Below are 12,883 nucleotides of genomic sequence, written 5' to 3' on the forward strand. Positions count from 1 at the left end.
GTTGAGAATCCACCTGCCGATGCAGGGGACATGGGTTCAAGCCCTGGTCCGGGAAGATCCCACCTGCCGAGGAACAACTAAGCCCGTGCGCCACAGCTACCGAGCCCGCGTGCCACAGCTACTGAAGCCCACGCGCCTAGAGCCTGTGCTGTGCAACAAGAGAAGCCACTGCAGTGAGAAGAATGCGCACCGCAACCAAGAGTGGCCCCCGCTCACCGCAACTAGAGAAAGCCCGCACGCAGCAACGAAGACCCAGCGCAGCCAAAAATAAATAAATAAAATTAAAAAAAAAGAATCTTCAACCTGACAAGAATATGTCTGTATCCACAGCACAAGTATATCAATGGGAAAGGAGGCGGGAGGAAGGCAGGCATTGAAGATGCAGGCAGAGGGAATAGAGATGGATGCTGGTGCTAAAGATCTATGGCCTTATTTTTCTCAAGAAAGCAGATATGCTCTCTCACCTGCTAACACCATAGCAACAAGCCCACATCATTGACTGCCCCTGCAGTTCTGAGGTGCATCCTTGGCAAGTTAAGAAGCCAAAGATAAGAGAAAAAGAAAGCTTCCCCTGGAGAGAAGGTTGAAGATGGATGGTTAAAGCACTCCATGTGGTGACCCGGTGCTCAGACAGCATGTCATTCAAGTCCATTCCTGAAGAAGGAAGTGGGCAAACCCAGTCTGTGGTTAAATGTTAACGTGTGTGGGGTGGAAAGTCAGGGTGGGGCGAGGCTGCAAGTCACTTTAAAGACCAGCACCTTAGCAAATACCAAAAGCATCACAAAATGCAAAGCAGCTTGTTCTAAACATGAGATGTTTCCCTTCCTCCCAACATTTGATGTGTTTGATCTGAGCTTAGTTGCACAAACAGCAAGAGCAAGAAGAGGGTTGCTCTCTCAGGCCTTACTGTTAGCACCTTTAAATTGGGTTTAAACTTCCTTTTTTAAGTTACTTATTCTCTCATAATTTTATAGATGCCATAGGCTTCTAACGTATTACTTTAAATAATGGTGTATGAAAACTTCTTGGTGTTGGGCACTCTTTTTAGCAAGTATAGGCTAGGTTCTGCTGAATTAAGGTATCTACCTGATTAGAATGACTTATCTAAAGTTTACTTATTGTTCAAGCTACATGTTCAGTGAAGTCCAGGGAAGGGAATGCCTCAAGCATCCTTTCTAGGTTGGGTTGGCATATCCTTCTAACTGGACCCACTATTATAACCTATACAGTCAACATCCCGTAAAATACCTGCCTGGCAACCTCTCACTACCTTTAAAAGATGACTTTGATCTGGAGCTACAGATTTGGCAGTTCTCATTTGTAGGAGAGAAGGCATTCTACATGAGAAGAACAGTATAATGAAAGCAAAGAGGCTGGCTTTGAGTAGATTTTATATTTAAGATAGGCAAATATTTCTCCTTAAAACAGCGATCTCAAGGCATTTTTTTAGACACATGGGTCGATGGCCAGTAAGACACTGTGGTTCCTGATACCCTCCATCCCTTTTCTCTAAAGCATGACATTTCTCTAAAGCATGACATTTCTCTAAAGCATGACATTTCTCTAAAGCAACCACGCCAGGACAACAGCTCTTTCCTTCTGCCTTTTGAAGGTTGGAGGTGCTTGGGAAGGTGGAGAGGAGGGAAGTGAAATGGAAGCAGCGTGCACGTAGCTACTGAGTGCCAGGGCCTTGGCCATCTGCCTTTCAGGCCATATTCATGCCATTCGTTCCTGAATCGTAAGAAGTTTTATTTCCACTTTACAGAATACACAAAGTTCAGTTCATTTTAGTAAAATAAACAAAACCAAACAGAAGATTGATTCTAAGACTCAGGTTTGTTCAGTTTTCAAGATAATGCCAATTCCATCACACTCCTGTTACTCTAAGTGTGGTCCTCGGGACCCCTGGCCTGGGTACCATCTGGGAGCCAGTTAGAAATACAGAATGTCACGGCCTTACCCAGGCCTACTGAGTTAAATCCACATTTTAACAAACTCCTCAGGTGATTCATAAAGATTTGAAAGTTTGAGAAGCCTATAATGTTTTATCTCCTCGAAGACTAGAGGACTAGTCATTGAACAGACCACGAGGACTGTTTGTTTCTGTTAATATCACTCTGAGGAATGTCAGTTTTCCAAGGTGAGCTAAAAAAAAGTACTTAAGTCAAATGCTTTTTTGCTTTTCATTCATATTCCAGAGCTGTTTAAAGTGGGGTCTGCTGAAAACATGTTTCTTAAACATTTAACTCCCAAATTACCAAAATACTAGTAAATGCCATGAGGTCTTTAAAGTCCCATTCGTTTTTAATAGGAAGTGACAACCTGTTGGATGGGAGATGGTACAAGGTTGTGAAGTAAAATAATTGAAGCCTGAAAATTAAACCCTTAAAATTATAATGACTTTCAATCTCAGGATAATGAGATGGAGAAAATGTTTATCCTTTTAGCATCTGGTAGGAGATTTCTCTTAGGGAAAGACCAGCCAGTATACTGAAAAATATGGGTATCCCCTGCTATCTGAAAGCAGAGCATTCCTATGAAAATTTTCTGAAGCTGAAATGGGTAAAGTGAAGAAGCAGTTGCCTAAGGACACCTCTTACTAAAAGAAGCACAGAATAACTCGAGATAAAGCACAGATGCTCACAGACACAGGTCAGAGCTACGCTGGCTTGATGCTGAGACGCTGAATGTAGTTACTGCAGAAGGGGCTTGGTGGGGCTACTCTACCTGCTCAGAGTATGCAAGGCCTCTGTAACGCTCCGTGCAAAACAAGCATTGAATGTTACGTTCATTTTTCTCCTTTTTTCGTAAAAGTGAAATTCCTCTTTGACCTTCGGTTAGCAAAAACAGGTAGTAATATAGGTCTTTCGTAAACACAAAGTGGCGTAAAGCAAACTTTTGAAAAGCGGGGTATACCTGTATATAGAAAAAAATGCCCCCTTGACATAGTTGAGTTCCTAAGGGATGTAGGTAGTACTGATGATGTGTCTTCCAATGTAGGGAACACTTCTGCTTTATAGGAGGCAAGGGGAAAAAAGGGAGAGAGGAGAAGAGAGAAAGATAGGAATTCTGTGATTCTTTGGGCTGAGTGACGTGACTCCTTACAGTGAAACAATGAATTCCAGTCCAGTGCTGGGTGGGACTGAGTTTCTTTTAGAAAATGATAAAGGGGCTTGGGGCTTAGTTCTGCTTTTAGGTTTATGTGGGACCAGTTCAGAAGCAGGAGATGAAAATAGAATTGTTAGCTCTTGAGCATTTTGCTAAAATCTTGGAGAACACTTTGGACAGTCCAAGCGATGGAATTTAGCAGACTTGAGGAAATTCATCCTAGGAAAAAAAATGTTCGGACTGGCTGCAGGCTTGTACATCAGGCAAACATGTGGCTTTCTTCCTTGCGTTACCATAGTACCGTTTGGGAATTTTGTTGTTGTGGTTAGTAGATCACATCTCCACCAAATGTTGAGAGTCATCCGCCAAATAATGATGCAGATTTTTAAATAATCAGGAGTTCACTAGGCAGTATGCATTATGGGGATTTAGGTAAAACAAGGACATCTTCAAGGGGGCTGGAAAGAGAGTCCTTCCAAAAACCCCCTTCTTCAGGGAGTGCCTTAGCATTATATGTCATTTGTTAAGCCCTCCTGAGCTTGCCAGTTTCCCTTATTTGCTTTGTTCAACAAGCCTTGTTAGTGTCTGGTCTCCACCTGGGGTCAGAGGTGGACCTACCAGGACACTAGCATCCCATGAGCCACTAATCACATTTGAGAATGAAAGAATTCAAAGCATTCAAAATCTCACACACACACACACACACACACACACACACACACACACACACACACACACACACACACACACAAAAGCAGATGTAATTGAGAGCCAAGTTCCAAATATTTTAAGAGGGTTGAGCATCAGGCTAGGTAAATTGCCCAAAGTTCTAGCCAGGGCTGGAAAAAGACAATGAAAAAGGTCAAAAAACATACACAAATGGAAAATAGTCTTAGGCTGTGTAATGGATTAGGTTGTGTGCCCTGCCAAAAGATATTTCAAGTCTTAAAACTTAGAACCTCAGAACGGAAACTTATTTGAAAATAGGGTCCTTGGAGGTGTAATTACATTAAGATGAGGTCATACTGGTTTAGGGTGGGCCCTAGATCCAACGACTGGTGTCCTTAGGAGGAGTGGAGAACTCATACACAAAGGGACAAACACAGACAAGAAGGCCTTGAGAAAACGTTGGCAGAGACTGTAGTGATGCAGGCACAAGCCAGGAAAAGCCTGGATCCACTAGGAGCTGGAGGAGAAAAAGACAAGATTCTTCCCTAGAAACTTCAGAGGAAACAGTGCAGCCAAAACCTTGATTTCAGATGTCTAGTCTCCAAAAATGTGTTGATAAATTCTTTTCAGACACCCAGCTTGGGGTCCATTGTTACAGCAGCCCTAGGAAGCTAATACAGGCTGGAGTGTAGTTTGGGGACCATATAGGCAAATACATCTAGAGGTGGGCAGGTTCTATTTACTCATTTGTATTTCACTGACTGCCTAGTTCAGATGTCCTGTAATACTCACTACGCTGCATTGTAAACGTTCATTCGTATGAACCCTGGACACTCTACTCCCTGATAACAGAGATCATGTCTGTCTTGCTCAAGGTGTATCCCCAGCAGCAAGCCCAGTGCCTGCCACGTAGTAGTTATTCAATAAACCTGTTCCGTTGAATCAGTAGGTTGACCTGGGTCACAGGCAGATGGGGAGGACAGAAGACAGTGTGCACAAAGGTCTTCTTGATGCCGAGGTTCCCTGCCATCAAAGCAGAAATTTGCTTCTTAGAATACCTGGCCTCTTGCATTGGCTCCGTCTTCCTCTCTTCTGTTCCGCCTGCATTTGGATGTGGTGATATGCCTGTGGAAGCAGAGAAGAATCTGTACCCTGTCTGTGTGTGCCCAACATCACTATCAGTATCTCAAACGATCTCTACACTTCTGTATGCCAAGGGTTACCGCATATGCACTGGCATCCTCCAGGATCTGTAACCTGGATGCTGCCAGCTGTTGGGATTCATCATCTTGACTATTCACAGGCCTCTCCCTTTCAAAAGCCGGTGGGTCTGATGGATGAGATGGCCTCTCCCAGGGGCTCTGCCTGCCCGCGACGCAATTTTGCAAGTCTAGCAAGAACTGGCTTTCATTTCAAGCACGTCTCAAGGATGGAGACTTTTAGAGGGGAAAACTAATTTGCCAAGGACGAAAGACTCCAAAACTCCAGGTAATAAATGGGGTCTGAAATAAGTTTTCTCTTCCTCCTTTCCAACACTCTGCCGTAGTCTAACACCATTAAGTCTGTGCCTAGTTAGTGGCGTTGAGCAACAAACACAGTTCACAGTGTATAAAGTATACACTGTTGGTATTTTAGTATCTTCTTCATGGTTGCTACAGAAAATTGAGGTTTAATCAATCAATAGTTCCATCAGATAAGGAAAGGCCGTATCCAAAATAAATAAGGAATACAGGTGCTCGCCACACAGGAATTGTGTGCTGATAATGGCTGAGCTGTGCCCTTGTACAGACATGATGAAGCATAGCTGCTTCCTCAGCCTAGCGATGGGTCTTGACTCTTCCATCCAGAACTAGCATCATCCCAGCAGGAAAGACTCTTCAAAACTCCTCAAGGTTACCTTGATATACCCACTTAATAAGAAAAATAAAATATGGTCATAGTGACTTAGCCTTTATTAACCAATCACAAATGATTTTTCACACTACAAAAAAAAAATCAAGTCATAGTTTTATTTAGATACCGCTGGAAGATTATCAGATGCCTCCCATGTATTTCTTTCTAGATTTATAAATACAAAAAGGCAAAACACAGTAATAAATACATATATGTGTATCACACACAAATATGTGTGGGTGAATAATGCTTTTCCCACAGCTAATCAGCATCTTTATTAGAAGATTCCTTCTAATAAAGTAAATTCACATAGTATGCTCAGAATTCACATTTCTTCATTCAGGATTCTATTGAATCTTAAATGAGTTAATGTGTATGTGAACACTTAGAAGGGTGTCTGGTTCGATAAAGGCCATTCATTATCATGCTTGCTTGTATCGCTATTTATTCAACTAACTGTAAGTGTTTATTGATCATCTATATTTCAACACAAGGAATAAGAAAGTGGCCATCTCTGCTTTTTTGGAGTTTAAAATGTAGAGGAAAGACAAACACTAAATATCATCACACTCTTTAATCCAGAAGAGGTGTAGTCCCACTGTGAGAAGAGATTTACATTGATATTCAATATAATTATGCCCCAGGCCTCCTTCTGAACTATAGGCGCCTTAAGAAGGGCAGACTAATATTGACTTGAACGTAGCCGTCAAGGCCCCCTTTCCATAGAGGAGTCATAGGCCAGTTAAACTGTACTGGCTTCCTGCCATCCTTGGACCTCTCTACCCTTCTCCCTTGCCAGCATCTACTACTTTGTTGACAGCTCTCTGTAATTCAACTGACCTTTTGTCAAGCAGTGCACAGTCTTCCTCTCCCTTCTCATATCTAATATCATTATAAGAAACGTCATCATCTATGTTGATAATTCATCCATTCTCTTATTTTAACTTTCCTTCACCTCCCTGACTTCCCCAGACATCACACTCCACTCCTTTTCAGGAACATTTTCTAATATAGTCAATTGGAACCGCTCCATTCCTGAAACGAGTTTTCCCATATATAAAATTTTAAATGTCAGCCTTTCAGGCTTTGACCATGACTCCCTCTCCTCTGAGATTTCTCTCTGCCCTGTTTCCACCAGGCCTGCTCTTTGGCTTTACTTGTCCTCTAAATCTCTGAAACTTTCCTTTGCTCCAGAAAAATTCTTGTCCTTCTCTTAGTTTTCCTTCAGCCCCTATTGAGCCTAGGTCCCTTGACACATCTGCAGTGAATCCTTAATGTCCTTGGGCTACATTTCCACCTGTATGCCCAGGCATCCCACCAGAAGAAGGTGCCACAGCCCCATGAAATGGTACCATTACACTTTATACTCTTTAATGATATCAGCTAATCACACCGTGCCACATGGGGGTTCCTTTGTGTATTTCTGGACGTGTTCTCACCACTCTTCCTGAACTACATGCTTGTGTCCCCCACCCCTCCAAATCCATATGTTGAAACCCCAACCTTCGATGTGATGGTATTTGGAGGTTGGGATTTGGGGAAGTAATTAGGCTTCGATGAAGTCATTGGAGCCGGGACCGGGGTGGGTAATGATGGGATTAGTGTCTTTATGAGAAGAGGAAGGGACCAAAGCTCGCTCTCTCTGCCATGTGAGGAGACAGCAAGAAGATGGCTGTCTGCAAGCCAGGCACATGTCTACCAGCAGCTTAATCTCAGACTTTCCAGCCTCCAGAACTGTGAGAAATGGTTTTTTGTAAGCCACCCAGTTTATGCAATTTTATTATAGCAGCTCAAACTAACTAAGACATCCCTTAACCAGTCTTTCCAACTTTTCTCCATCAGAATATTTTTGCTTTGCTCTTTGAAGGACAGAATTTGGTCCAGGTCATCTGATTCATCTCATTCTTTATTTTGTCAGATGAGGATTCAGAATATTCTTTATATGCTGATTATAGCAGAATCTGTTTTCTAGACCATATTTTTCTTCCTTTTGTATATTTCCACCAGTATATCCTGAACTGGACATCCAACATTCAATCTGTTATTACCTTGTAACCTTATTTTTTCTTCTGTGATCTTTCTACTACACTGTGTGACCAACCTCTGGATGCCATTAGATTCTAGATGCTTAAGAACCAGAATGACTAGTGGCAACTTTTGTCTGATATATTCAGAGAGCCTTATACAGAGATATTACCATTTAAAAGACAAATGAAAATCTTTTGACTCAAAACTTCTCATTCTCTCTATTAAGCAACTAGGGGATGATAAACACATCATATACCAGCATTTGGATTGTAATGAAATAACCATTATCCATCAGCCAATACTTGTTTTAAGATCAGGATGCTACATTCTAGCTATAAAGCAGACTTCTGCCATTAATGACTGTATGACTTTGTACAACTTATTTCTACTTTCCAAACTTTCAGTCATGTGGAAATTAAGGGAACTGGACTAGGTGATCCCTGAAGTTTTATTTCAACATAAAAGTCATTTAAAATTAGTATTTCTATCATTTTAGATATTTAGTAGAGTGTTTAATGTGGGTTCCACACTGTAATAAGTCCTGTGGAAAAGTGGAGAAAATATAAAATATTGAGAGTCTTAGACCCTGCTTTGGGGATAGAAATACAGTTTATTGGAGCACAAGTGAGGAAATCTGCATTCTAGTTCTAACTCTGGCACTAAGTCTTTGAATATCTGAGGGAAAGGTATTCCCTTTTCTCGGTACTGCCTCACTTTTCCCTTATATAAAATATGGATAATGAACAGTTGGTCTTTAAGTTCTATGATGCTATTGTCTAGCTACAAGAAAAAGATCAAGACATCAATTACTTCAAGAAGAAAACACAGTGGTACAAAATTTTCTCCCACAATCCCTGAGCTGCTTCTAGTGAGGATACAGATGTTGAGTCATTTATCCAGCCACCTCTTTTAGAATGCTTGCTTGAGCTCTGTGGGAACTGAGCCAACACTTCAGTGTTCTTCACTCAATGGCTTGTCAGTTCCCCTTTTAATGGTAACGTTGCACCCTCGATGAAGTGCTAAGGCACTTTTTTCCTTGCAAGATGAAAAGAGGCGGCCACAGACCTGGCACAACTTTGGGCTGCAGACATCCTTCCAAATCCCTCTTCTCTGAGGAGCCAAAGGATTCATTCAGGAAATGGATGACTGCCCAGCACAGAAGAGATCAGGAAGATTATCTCCCCTTACCTCCCTCAACTTCCCCCATGCTCTTGACGTTTGCATTTTCATAGTTCTCAAAAGGTTTATTATCCAGTTTCTCAAACTTTCTTTCAGGAGTAGGGAGCATAAAATTGAAATCTAATTAATGCAATGAATAAAAGCACATCCTCACTTCTGAAAACTTAATAATATTGAGGAATATATGAAAAAATATACTGTTCAAAGATATAGATGTCTAGGGCTTCCCTGGTGGCACAGTGGTTGAGAGTCCACCTGCCGATGCAGGGGACATGGGCTCGTGCCCTGGTCGGCAAAGATCCCACATGCCGCGGAGCGGCTGGGCCCGTGAGCCATGGCCGCTGAGCCTGCGCGTCTGGAGCCTGTGCTCCGCAATGGGAGAGGCTGCAACAGTGAGAGGCCCGTCTATAGAAGAGGGGCTCCACCCTCTGCTTTTATTTTTTTATAAATTTATTTATTTATTTATTTATGGCTGCGTTGGGTCTTCGTTGCTGCGCACGGGCTTTCTCTAGTTGTGGCGAGCAGGGGCTACTCTTCATTCTGGTGTGCGGGCTTCTCACTGCGGTGGCTTCTCTTGTTGCAGAGCATGGGCTCTAGGCACGCGGGCTCAGTAGTTGTGGCATGTGGGCTTCAGTAGTTGTGGCTCGTGGGCTCTAGAGCGCAGACTCAGTAGTCGTGGTGCATGGGCTTAGTTGCTCTGCGGCATGTGGGATCTTCCCGGACCAGGGCTCCAGCCCGTGTCCCCTGCATTGGCAGGTGGATTCTTAACCGCTGCGCCACCAGGGAAGTCCCACTCTCTGCCTGTAAAACCTCATCACTTTCCTGACATCTGTTCAGTAGCTTCCTGTTGTATTGGGTTTTGGGGCCAAAAAGCTCAGCTTCAAAAGCTTAGATGACCTCACTTCCCTGTCTTTCCTCTTCTTCCTGCCTCTTCACCTCTCTGCCACCAAGCGCATACATTCTTCCAACAGATCTCTGCTGAATGTCTAAGAAACTGCATGGTGTGATGGCAGTGGCATTGGATTAGGAAGGGGTCACTTGAGTTCATGCTCCAGACCCAGATCTGTGACCATGGTAGAGTTGTTCTTTTCTCTGTGCTTCAGTCTCCCCATCTGTAACATTTTATTCCTCGGCCCATAATTAGGCAACCCAGTACAAACTGTGACAACTCTAATTGACCAGAAACTTCTTGAAGACAGAAATGATGGCTCTTTTATCTCTGTATTCCTCACCTCTAGCAAATGCCTTACTCACAGAAGGTATTCACTGTAAGTTTGCAAAATGAATGATTTAGTGACTAATCCTGGGGCTTCCCACCCTGCTACAACTAAGGCTGCTGAGAGCTTATGAGAGACAGACATTGGGGATCAGACAGAAGCAATACCTCTAACCGTAGCACAGCACACACATGCACATGCACATGCACACACACCCCCCTCATGTAGGTACTCAACTGACTGCCCCTGTCAACAAAACAAACCTGGCCTTTGCCTGTCTCACCTACTTCCATTAGACATATATTTCTTCTTTCTAGTGATCTATCCTTATGAAAAATTATTTTCTGTGATTTTACGTAAGAATATAAGAAGGTTGAAGACAGGCCTAATGTTGTATTTACCTGGGACTCATGTCCTCTAGGAATGAGTCTATGGGTAGCAAAATGCCAGTGATTGTGGAAATTATGAAAAGAAATCTAGCAAAAAGGAGGCTCTGAAAGCCAGCTGGGTCATTTCCCCTAACAATTCAACCTCCTTAACACAGGATCTACATATTTGACTCCAAAAAAATAGGGTTCCATCCCAGTTATCAGATGACCAAAACAAATTAAAGCCAAGCTCCTTCAACATTACCAAAAAAAAAAAAATCTTCTTCCTGGCACATCCTAAGGGATGTTGACTTACCATGTAGCTTAAGCATTGGCTTTGAAGTTAGATGGGTCTGGGTCGAAACGTAGCCCTGCCACTTTCTCAAATAGTGTTTTCTTGAAAGTCACTTAACTTTTCTGAGCTTGAGTTTCCTCATCTATAAGCAGAAGCTAATGCAATAATAATATATTTAATTGATTAAATAGTATGGAAAATCAAGGTGGAACTTTTGTTAAACTCTATCATCTTTTATGTGTTAATGATCATCATGATATTGGAGACAGCGGTCTTGTTTTGGGGGCCCTGCACTCCAGCTGGGGAGGCTGGGTATAGTCTCATGAAAAGGCATGTTGAGGTGCAAGGAAACATTGCCGGGGATGACATGAGATGGCCGATTGAGTGCTTTATGAATGGACGAAATCTATCAGGCTGTGTTTTCACAACTCACTGCTGTGCCTGGCTCTCAGAGAGCCATAGTTGCTTTAAGTAGCTGTCTAGGGGTCCATAAAATATTTAAGAGCTTTGTCTAGTCCCACACAGAGAGCTTTAAAAGTTTAAATGGACTTTATCCCAACCTCAGGTTTCAGCTGAACATCTATGCAAGGATTCAGTTTAGTATCTTTGAGAGATTAAGGAGTCTCCAGGGGGCTTCCTACTAGTCCCAGAATCTTGGTAGAGAAAAACACACTGACTCCATTTCAAAATTAAAGAGACAGATGCTCCGAAGTGATCTTCCACTGACATCCAGAGCAGGTTGGATGTCCAGGCCTGGTGCCAACATTTCTCTTATTTGGTAAATGAGTGCTTGGACATCTTCCTAACTTCCTGCAAAGGGACTGCACAGCTTGATCCTTTGCAGATAAGAGACCGTAAGCACATAATTGACATTGTTGAGTGAGACTGACAAAGACATATCTATAACAGTGATATAGTCGTAAAAATTATTTATTGAGAGGTACCATAGGCCACAGACTGTGTTAATCCCCCTTGATACAATATTACTGACAAGAGTGATCAAGAGCTTTGTGAGCTAGGTATTTGATTTCTCAGTTTTTAGAGACGGTAACAGAATCAGGGAGGTTATGCGACTTGCCCACAATCGTTCAGGGCTAGTAAGTGTCAGAGCCCAGACTCCGGCCCAAGTATTTATAATAATATGTATTATTATAATAATAAAAATGTAAGATATCAATGACAAGAAAAGCCATAAATGACAAGCCACTGTGCTTGAAATATTATATGATTGAATCTTGGTAACAATTCCATTCTTTAAGTACCGCCATCCTCATTTTATAATTGAGGAAAATGGGCTTTGAGAATTCTTAGGTACATCGCCCAAGGTTATGTAGCTGGTGCGTGGTTGTCTCATTCCCAAGCGTGCGCCGTTTACACTATTCTGCACTGCCATTCAAAGAGAAAACGTGATTTATAATCTCCCCAGGCAAGAACTTTGCCATTTCAATCAAGAGCAGGCTGCCTTGTAAGACATCTGTAGGATTTGTCTGATAGTGGATGGGAGAAGTAGACTATTTGAGCATGTCTGGGGAAAGGGCATGCAGTGAGGGATTTCCTGTATCCAGAAGCCCTGCCATTTGGTTTGATGTTGAGGGTATTTGCCCAGATGGTTCTGAGGATAAAGAACAGCTTTTACTTCTGTGGTTTCAGAGCTCACAGCTCGAGTGAGGTCGATGACCATCAGATGTGAAGAAAACAGCATGGGCTTGGGAATCCAGTTCAGACCAGGGCTCACAAACCAGGGGCTTGCAGCCAGTCCCCGCTAACAGACAGATGGTTTTTATTTATGAAGACAGTGTGTGAACAAAATTGGAACTGCTTAACAACTTTTAAAAATCAAGAGATTGCATAAGAAAATCCAGATTCCAAGCTTCTTTTGAGGAAAAAAAAAAAAAAAAAAACCTCAAAAGCTCTGGTGGCTCTGGGCCTACACACCTGCACAGCAGTGGTCAGGCCCCTTGAGAAGGATGGACACTCCTGTTTGCTACAATGTCCTCCCTGCCCACATCGCTCATTTAGGTTATTTGGTCCTGTAGATATTTGAGTTTGCCTCTTCTGTTCCAGAGCCAGCTCTGCTACTAGCTAGCTAGGGGGACACAGAGAAATCTCTAAATCTTTCTAAAAGT

The sequence above is a fragment of the Orcinus orca genome, chromosome 17 (assembly GCF_937001465.1).
Source record: "Orcinus orca chromosome 17, mOrcOrc1.1, whole genome shotgun sequence".
Taxonomy (NCBI): domain Eukaryota; kingdom Metazoa; phylum Chordata; class Mammalia; order Artiodactyla; family Delphinidae; genus Orcinus; species Orcinus orca.